We start from the raw sequence: 7410 nt of genomic DNA on the forward strand, positions 1-7410 counted from the left end.
AATACTTTCTATCTCTCTAACTCTGGGCAAGTCACTTAACCCCAATTTCCTTAGCCAAAAAAAAAGAGGAAAAAAGATAAATCAAGCTTTGATAATTCAATGCTATCAGTAAATGCATTGAATTCTTTGAGTAAAATAAATGACAGTTTTTATCATAAATCAAAAACATTTATTATCTTGAAACCAAACTGGCTTCAGCTATTTTTTGTTTTTGGAGGGTCAGATCTTTTTAAAATCAAAAGTTTCTTATTCAATGGAAACTAAGATATTTCTCATTCTTTAGTCATTTGCATGAGATAGCAGAAGGTTCAAGGAAGGATGTTTTTGGTGAGTCCACATCAGAATGTGAATCTTCTTGGACAGAAAGTCCCCAACATTCTCAGGCAATTAAATGTCTATCTCAGCATTACTTTCTGTACCACAATCAACTTCATCAAGGAAATGAGGCTCATCTTCTTCTAAAACTTGTGTTAGGACTTGTTACTTTGCAACAAAATTCAATAGAATAATTTTCAAATCCAAGATTGTTGTTAGGTAGATTGTATTCTAATAGTGATGTCAGTCTTTTCAAATAGAATAAAGCAATACAAAACTTTTGTGTTTCCCATCTCTTCTAATACTCATATCCCAATCTGTAAATCCTCATATTTTCCTTGATCACAACCACAAAATGTACTCTCCATGGTGCAGCTTTTCTCTACTCTTATTTCCCTCCATAGAGCAAGACATACTGGAGATTGTTTGGACTTCTTCCTCTACAGTCACAGTTGTTCATACAGAATGCTAGGCAATATGGATCAATGTCTTAGAAAAAGTCCTGTATCCTATATCTTCAACCACATCACATGAGGCAATATTATTAATAGTGTGCCACAGTCTCCTTAATGCTGTAGCATATGCACACATACATTTTACTTTTGAGAATGACCATGATAATTTCAGTAAAGCAGAAGTGAATGTTTGATTAGTGTCATATATTATAGCAGACCTTTAGCATGGTGAATTGTAAGATATAAATCTGAATTTGGACTTTGCCACTGACTGTTCAAATCTTCTCCACTTAAAGAACAATGATTTTCATTAATGGCACCAACTAGGTTTAGCATAAGGATGATTTTTAAAATATAGGATTCAAGCAAGCTCTCAGCAGTAGGGTTATTACTCATGAGATATTCCAAAATTCCTTTCATAACCTGGCTTGAATTAATTTCTCCAGGATGTACTTGAGCAGATAAGAAAATACAAAAGTGATTTCTAAATTGACAGATATTTTCATAATAATTGGATTCTGGAATAGCAGTTACAGTCAATATAGGACAGCTATTTCCACACAGAGTTTCACATAACACATCTTGTTGAAAATAGATTTGCTGAGAGTTGTGTGACGATTTCAATTTTTGAAGATGCATCTGTAAAGTTTAGTATTTATATGGATAATAATCAAAATAGCAAATGTCATCCTTATGTAGGAAAGTGACTGTGAATGTAATCATATAGCAGGATTTTTCTTTTTGCCCAACATTAACAACTAAATTTCTAAAGAAATGATTTTGATAGTAACAAATGTCAGTACCAACACAAATTCACCATGGTCTAGCATGTAATGTTTCCTGGACTGAATACATAAAAGGTTGCATACCATAATTAAACTAACTGTTGGATTTTTCACAGTTGATGATATTAAATCACTATCCAACATCTGTTCACATTCCACTGACTTCAAAGTAAAACAACTAATCATTATAATTGCTATTTGTATCTGAGTTCAGAATAATATCATATTCATTTTTAAAATTTGAATAACTTTCCGTAGATTTATAGTTTCAGTTTTGGAATTAAATTTCAAACTTTCTCCTTCTTCTGGTGATGTGTAATTTGGTTTATCCAGGTCATACATAACTTTATCTTGATAGCACTTTGATAAATTAGTCTCTCAATATCCTGGGCAATTTCTGCCCACCATGCAGTCTTTCTAAACGAGGTTCTTTAAAGTGAAGTAGAGTGTGACCAAAATAATCAGGAGAAGCCATTTCTTGATATTCAGGAACAGATTTAGTATTTTTTACAATCTCAGCATATAGACCAGAATCATGGAGTTTGATGTAGTATATGTTGAGTACTTCATCTGATGCTTAATCTACTGATGAAAATTAGATGCAGAATTTTATTTTTTTTCCATTTCAGCTCCAGTAAAGCATTGCCTTTCTGATTGAACATTTCATCTCTTAAAGAACACATTTCCACAGGTAGAAATATAGGGATATGTTTCAGTGCATGTAATGGAGGAAAGGTGAGAACTGGACTCTATTCTGGCAGAGAAGCACTGCGAAGTTTGGGGAGCATTCTGTAGTGTTAAGTGATGTATCCAAGATCTTCACTATATTGCTAGTGATAAACTTCAACAATTTGATCTCTTAAAAATCAATTGATCATGACAAAAAAATTAATCTATGCAATGATTTACAGGGGAACTTAGGAATCTTACATGTAAGAATTAACTTTTCTTCTCCACCTGTAAAATAAAAATCCTCAGTCCTTCCTATCTCACTGAGTACTTTGGGAAATAGTAGGATGTCACATAGGAAACCCTTTGATCATTGAAAAGGTACTGAAAAAACCCTAAGGTATTCTCTATTAAATTATCTTGCTAATAGACATAGTGTACTTTTAAAATTTCTACAGAATTAAAATTCTTTGTGTTTTCTGTTCTGATAAGGCTTGATGAAATTGCTCCTTTTTGTTCACCTTCCTGTTGCTGCAATGAACTATCAATGTTTTTAATATCTTCTTTTACCAGGTCTAAAAAGGCAAATTGTTTGTCACCTTCCTTCCCCTGTAAAATGATATTCTTTTTCACTGAATTTATTAGACTGTTTTGGTTCCACAGATGACTCTTCTGCTATAGGAACAATAGGTGCACCTAGATTTCCTTCCATTGCCAAGGGTTTTGGTTCTTTGTCAATTAAATTGCATTCCTGAAAGTCATCGAAAAGTTCATGGGAAAAATTTTCAAATATTTTTGGTTCTTCTGTTGATTGTCCTAACTCTTGCTTGGGTTTTGATTTATTAATATCATTCTCAGTATCATCATTTTTTAAATTTTGGTCTATATCATCATCATTCTTGATTTCATTTTTTAGCTTCTAATTTAAGGATTTCATTATCATCTTTTTATCTACTACAAAATTCACACAGTAAACTGGAGAGCTGATCCAAAGGTACAATCATAGAAATAACTAGTAATTGGAAACTTAAAGCATTTTTAATAGTTGATAGTGGAAGATGATTTATGGAAAAATGCTTCCTCATAATTAGACTAGGTGTGTTGACGAGAGAATCAAGAGAACTGACTGCCAAGCAATTTTGTGAATTGTTGTATACAATTTTCATCCCATTCGTGCCAATAGATGCCTTTCTTCCCAACTTGAAGCCTGTGACACTTTTTAAATTCTGTTAAATTTCCTTCCAGATGAACATGTTTCTGTGCTGATTATCTTGCTGGTGCCAATCTACATAAATTGTTAAAAGCACATGGACACATCCTCTGTCTACAGCTTCGTCGCATTTGTTTTTGATTTCAGCAATGTAGCAAGTGTGTCTAAAGCAACTTTCATAATAAGGCTGGTGTTCTTTATACTAAAAGGGCCAATGACTTTAAACATCAATTCCATAATTCCGTTTTTCTCTAAGGACATGGCATTCACAGGATGAGTAGAATATACTCGAAAAAGCTGAAGCCATGGCAGCACTAAATGCTGATTTTACAAATTCTGTCTCATCAGATTCAGTTATAGTTAAGTGCTCATTAATTTTATACTACAATCTAAATTCTTTGTCTCTTGATCCAGTTCTCACAAAAAAGGTGTGAACTTGCATCATTAACTCTTCCTGTGGTGGAGGTTCCCTGCTAGTATTCACAAGTAACTACAACAATATGTATTGTACAACTTTTGGAGATTAAAACACTTGGTCTCTTACTACTATCACCTGACACCAATTCAACAAGAATGTTTGAGCTATTAAGTGTGGTCTGAAGATCTTTCCTTCTCTAATGATGAGAGCAGAATATCTATTCCTGTGGACCCTTTGGCTGTCATTTCTTTCCCATTTTTTTTTTTTGACCTTGGTTAAAGTGAAAATTCTGTTTGTAGACATTCACAATTGATCTTTCATTTCACAGTCAGAGGATTACTAGTAAGGCTTTTTTTTTTCCTGCTAGCACTTTTAATTTGTTCATCTTGCCAGTTATATCTTAGTTTTAATAATTCTTGATTTCAAGGTCTGGGAACTGAAAGGAAGGGCTTCCTCCAGTTCTCACTCCAGCTCCTGCTTAGGTCGTGGCAAGGACTGATTTTCTGAAAGGCCCCCATAAGTCACTTACCACCAGCCACCCTGCTTTCATACCCAGTGAGTAAGGAGGAGGGGGTGATGGTGGAGGAGATAGCAAATCTTGTTTTGTATCCCAGGCAATGTTAGCACACTGCCCTGCATCACCAGAAATTTTAGTTTTTAATTGCATTGAGAATAAATGATAACAACTTTAAAAATTGATCTCTAAAAAAAAATCAATTGATCATGACAAAAAAAAAATAATCTATTCAATGATTTACAGGGAAACTTAGGAATCTTACATGTCAGATTTAATACTTTACTTCCCGACTTGTAAAATAAAAATCCTGGGTCCTTCCTACCTTGCTGAGCTCTTAGGGAAATAATAGGATATCACATAGGAAGTCCTTTGATCCTTGGAAAGGCCCTGAAAAAAGTCCCTAAGGTATTCTCTATTAAATAATCTTGCTAATAGACATGATGTAGTCTTTTAATTCCCAGAGAATTAAAACCCTTTGTTTTCTGTTCTGATAAGGCCAAATTTGAACATAAGATGAATTGTTGAAAAAGTCATAACCTGCTGAAAATTGGAGTTTGTTTTGTTTTGTTTTGTTTTTAAATAAAAATATTGCCCTAAATCTTGGTCCCATCAGTTCAGACAGCATTGTTTTAATTCTTGTACAGAAAACTCCTCATTGAGATGCAATGATGACAAGAGCTTATTTTTCATGAGCTTTTATAAAGCTCAGTTCAAACAACTAGCTATATCAGATGATTCGAGAGATGGAATGCAAGAGAGATTTTTTCCCCCTGTTTTTAATACGTCTTCTTCATTTTTGAAGTGGTTGCATGGTTCATCAGCCCACTCAGTAGTTTCCCCCTTACTAGTTCTCTTTTTAATTAATAGACTTGTGAATAACCACAACTGCCTTGTGGGACACACAAAACACCAAACAGATGACTAACTTGCAGTAAGCAATCTGCTCAATGCAGTGCGCCTTAATTTAAGCCATACGGGGGCCCCCCAAAAAACAAAGGCACGGCAAGTATGCAGTCCTAATGTGTAGTTTTTCATCTGTTTCAAGTTAAAATAAGTCCCTGGTGTGTAGAAAGTAACATTCGTAAAAGTGAAAGCAATGGCTCTGATTTATTGCCACCTGTTAGCATAAGTCTGACCTGCCTAAGCTCAGGGTCCGCCTGATTCTCTGGAGCCCCTGCATAGAGTTGGGTACAAGTTGGAAGTCACTATGAAGCATCAAAGTGAGAGCTAATGTCAAGGGGCAACTAATTCTCTGTGGCTCACTCCAGGTAATTGAGGCTATTCCCCATCTTGAGCATGGGCGACACTGTACCCCTGTTGCCATGGTCATCTGGCCCAGTTTATGGACAAGAGCATTCTCCTGGGGCTTGGGGAGGGGAAGATCTGGGAGGTGGGTGGTTCATTAGAAACTGGCTGGAGGGCAGTTCAGATCTGTAAACGACAGCTGTCTAATTGGTTTTGCTTGTGTGTACTGTCTTTGCTTTTACAATGGGAATGGGCTACCCAGCCTTTCTAATTAGATTGTTAAACATAATAGCTGAATGGCACAGCAGTAAAGAATTTGCCCTTTTCTTTGTAAGCTGGAGAATAGGGCTCAGAAAAGATTCAGAATTTTTTTCCAGCCCATTTCCCCCATCATCTTATCTGATGGTAATGAGACTAAGTTTATTTCTTTTTAAATGCTTGCAAAAGAGCACAGGCCATGTTGAAGTTCAAACTAGATGTCAAAACACACACACACACACACACACACACACACACACATACACGCATGCAATACAGTAGCAAATTTCTATTTTCCTTCAGTCTTGTTTCCCCTAATTGGTGCCTTGTTGGCAACTTCCACTGAGAAACCAAAAATGAAATAGGCTTGAGAAGTGAACTACTCAGTCACCCCTCAAGGTGGTCTCTGGACCTTGGCTGAGAAAAAATCATAAAGCCATGTAGAAAAACCTGTTCTGTCCTATCATTGTCTTAGGGGAAAGGTGAGAGCTAGGGGGAAGAGGTGGGAAGAAGAAGAAGATAAAAAAAGAGACAAAAGAAGAGTAGACAGAGATGAAATTTTCTAGACTGTTTGCTCCTGCAGCTTTCAAAAGCTCTGGCTTCACTAAAGAAATGATTTCTTTTCTTGGAGCATCCAAAGATATCATTTTTAATCTACTTTTCTGTATTACATACATCATATAGGTATCACTTATCTTTATAGTTAGTACCACTTGTGTTTTTTATTTGATATACGATCTGATCAAAACTTTTTGTTTAGCTTTGGTTATAAAACTCTTGTTTTTCTCCATGTATTACTTATTTGTTTTCCATAGGCTATTATTCACCCTCTAAAGTGCCAATATTATCTTCTGCAGCTTAAACATGGCCCCAACACATCTGAATCCTAAGACAGCTGCAAAATGGCATTGATTTTGGGCAACTCATTGGTGATTTTAGGCCTAAATAAAGGAGATAATTTTTTTTCTTTGTGTAAGTGAAGAATAGGTTCAGAACTATGGTCCTGTGTCCAGGGGCAACAGTGTCAAAGACTTCCCTCACTACTATTAGATGCCAGTTCTCAGTAATGATAGAAATAAATGGCCATTTTTACATCATATTCTTCTCTTTCAAACTCAAAATTACTAAGTGAAGACTCTATGACATTGCAAAAATCACTAACCTCTCTGAGCTGATCTAGATGATTTCTGAGGGCTCTTCATTCTTGAAATTATGGTTCCATGAAACTAATATTCAAATGTTGCTGCTGGGGATTATTATTTAAAATGGCAATTTGAATCTCTTCTGGTGTCACCCTAATATGCAGATTGACATATGTTTCCTGATATAATACTATTAAACCAATTCAGGTTTTCAACTGTATTTTATTAATATGGTTAAAAACCTGAATTTCTAACCAGTGTTTTCTCCCCTTTTGCCTTATCTAGCTTGACCTCTCCATTTCTTTTCCTGCTATTTTACTCAAAATGTCATTGCCAAATAATTAACTTAAAATTTGGACTGACCCAACATCCACCTCCTTAATTACATTCATCAAT

At 35.2% G+C, this 7410-nt stretch overlaps 1 pseudogene; it reads right to left on the bottom strand.

The window, feature by feature from the left end:
* Window positions 1-283: 283 nt before the first annotated feature.
* Window positions 284-5693, bottom strand: LOC127557318 (cytosolic carboxypeptidase 1-like; annotated as a pseudogene).
* Window positions 5694-7410: the final 1717 nt, after the last annotated feature.

The sequence above is a fragment of the Antechinus flavipes genome, chromosome 3 (assembly GCF_016432865.1).
Source record: "Antechinus flavipes isolate AdamAnt ecotype Samford, QLD, Australia chromosome 3, AdamAnt_v2, whole genome shotgun sequence".
Lineage (NCBI taxonomy): Eukaryota > Metazoa > Chordata > Mammalia > Dasyuromorphia > Dasyuridae > Antechinus > Antechinus flavipes.